The following is a 3,259-nucleotide window of genomic DNA, read 5'->3' on the forward strand; positions in this document are numbered from 1 at the left end:
TGCCTACATTCCAATCCTAGCAGACCGAGAACGGTGGTGCTCCGTATCGGCTTCTGCTGCGGCAGGTTCTCGCTATAACAATAGGGCACTGCACTGTTTTGAATTTGTATGGGGTTTTGACGTTTCTTGGCCTTGTTGTTTACAAAATTTCTGTTAGAGTAAAAGAGAAGGAGAGAATTTCATGCAGTTCCCTATAGGGAACTGCATGAAATTCTCTCCCTCTCTTTCACTCTTACAGAAATGTTGTAAACAACAAGGCCAAGAAACGTCAAAATTCCATACAAAATCAAAACAATGCAGTGCCCTATAGGGTAAGCAGCGAGAGACCGAAAGTGGAGTAACTCCGCCCCCTGCTGATGAGTGCCCTCGGGGTACGCATATGTCGATTCGAAATGAGATTCAATTTCTATTTCCATTGTGTGCCGGTCGATGCCGAGACTGGTTCGTTCTTGTTGCATTGCCGTACCGATTGCAGTTCGTTTCCAAGGTTTCCAACAACGTATCTACGAGGTATCCTATTAAAATTAATAACGATTCCGAACAACAAACGGTAATTACTGCACAGAATGTAGGTTGCAAATGGGAAATCTTTGATGTTTTCGATTTAGGTAGATGAAGATTATTATTTCTGAATTTTATTTGAATCAAATCTGAACGGAATCTATTTAAGAATTTGAAGATCCTGTGATAAAAGTCATTCAATAATGTAAAAACATTATATATTTAATAGTTTACAACTGCTACACTGCTTGATTAAAAAAAGAATGCGCATTGGTCATAGGTTCGATCTACACTAATTAATGAATTCTATCTTATCTGATCTCATCTATGTCAAGGCTAGCTACTGCTCGGACTGATGACATTTTGACCTAATCACTGTTCGGCTCAATGGTAAATAGTCTAGAATAATCTAGTCTTCACATACACAGTGGGCCGCCATATTTTGATTGGCATCCGAAAAGAAGTATGGTTAAAATTACAGCCAAATTCATTGAAGTTAATAGGTGCATCAAATCAATTTTGTGTTTTTCGGTTATTTTCGAATTAAAAAAAATCATAACTACACTAAAATTTCATGTTAATTTCTTATCACAAATTGAAGAAATCCTCGTCTGCTACAAGTTCTCCGAACAACGAGTGTCAATAAAATTAAAGAAAACATATAAAATTATCACATTTTCAAACCAAAAACCCTCAAAAAGTTGAATTTTTGAAATTTGTTCTGGAACACCCTACTATATTAAGTTGGCAATCAATATTCTCTAATGTATTGAGGTTTTTTGATTTTTTGACATAATGCTCACGTTCAGTACAATTTCGCGAAACAGCGTGATTGCCTCCGGAAAGATAGTTTTAGGACGTATTTGGCTTTCCTGAATTTTAATACTAATTCTTAGCTAAATTATTACAGCGTTTTTGTCAAATGCGCATTTTTCACCTCCAGAAAAGCACAAAAATGATTATATTTTTTTTGTTTATCGATGGATTTTGATAAAATTTTCACAATTTATCGAATTTCTTCAGGCAATCCGTCTGGAATTCCTCCAGGAACTATTCCAGGGATTCCTCCACGAGTTCCTCCATGAACCTATGCAGGAATTCCTTCGGGGATTTCTCTAGAAATACCTCCGGGAATGTCTCCGGGAATTCCTCCGGTTATTTCTTCAGGAATTTCTCGTGGAATTTCTTGAGGAATTTCTCTAGGACTTCCATCAGGAATTTTTCCGGGGGTTCCTCCTGGAATTCCTCCGGAAATTTCCCGGAATTCCTCCGGGTTTTTTTCATGGGATTTCTTTCGGGAATTTCCTCAGGAATCCCTCCATGATTTCCTCCGGGAATTTCTTCGGCAATTACTCCGGGAATGTCTACAGGAAAGTGCGTGTAGGAGATAAAATAAGAAAATTTCAAACAAATCGAACAATTTAATTTATTCTTATTATATCTCCTACAGTGCTCATAGAACAAGCTAGGAAGCAGGCTTTGTCCCTGTAGGGACGTTACGCAAAGAAGAAGAAGAAGAAGAAGAAGAAGAAGAAGAAGAAGAAGAAGAAGAAGAAGAAGAAGAAGACGACGACGACGACGAAAGAAAACATGTGTCTAGAGTACCAGACGCGCATTGAAGTAAGAAGCTGTTTGAGGAGAATATATGACGAAGTCACACAAATTTCAAGAGCACAAATCTGAAGAACCAAATAACGGTTTGTGCTGTAAAGTTGGTCGATTGGTAACCTGCTGGTACCAGTCAAATACAAAACCCTAAAGACGTATACGCATCTGTCATAGGATGCGAACACATTATTGGAATTCAAAGGAACAGCATAAATATAACTCGATTTTATTCTCACTGTTTTAGCACTTTCACCACACTGTCCATAAGCACAAAACTGTCATCTTCTGGATTTCCCATTCACATGGGACTATTATGCTTTTATGGGTAGAATAATAAATATAAAAATAAATATAAAAACAGTGTTTTGTAATAAATGTGTTCTTCGAAAAACATGAAATAATATCATATTTTTCAAAAAAAAAAAAAAAAATGTTCTAGACCCGCCGATAGAACTTTCTCATTTAAGTCTCAAATGAAGGGGGGGACCCTTAGCTTTCGTTTGATGGGTGTCTTAGCGATACCGATTTTTAAAAATTAATGTTGTCTACCAGACACACCGTGCCTCCATGAATTTCTCCAGGAATTTCTTCGGGGATTTTTCCAGGAGTTCCTTTGGTAATATCTCCGGGAATTCCTCTTGGAATTTGTCCAGTAATTGCTTCGGAAATTTCTTCAGGAAATTTTCGGGATATCCTTCAGGAAATCCTCCGAAAATTGCTTCAGGAAAACTTACCTTTTTTGCTGAATATCCTCTGGGAGTTTCTTCAGAAATTCCTCCAGGAATTTCTTCAGAAAATCATCGGTGATTTTTTTTTTTCAGAAAATCCTCTGGGAGATTCTCCAGGAATTCCTCTGGGAATTTCTCAAAGGTAAGAATTTCCCCAGGAATTATTCCTGGAACATATCCTAGAATTTTTTCAGGTATTGCTCCAGGAATTCCTTCAAGATTTTTTCCAGGAACTCCTCTGGGAAAATCTCCAGGAACTTTCCCAGTAAATCCTCCAGGAATTGCATTGGGAGTTTCATCAGGAAATTGTCCAGGATATCCTCCAGAAATTCCTCCAGGAATCTCAGAAGAACTTCAGGAGAAATTACCGAAGAAATTCCTTGAGGAAGTCCTAGAGGACGTCTTGGAGAAATTTTTGGAGG

This window comes from Aedes albopictus, chromosome 3 (assembly GCF_035046485.1).
Source record: "Aedes albopictus strain Foshan chromosome 3, AalbF5, whole genome shotgun sequence".
Classification (NCBI taxonomy): Eukaryota; Metazoa; Arthropoda; class Insecta; order Diptera; family Culicidae; genus Aedes; species Aedes albopictus.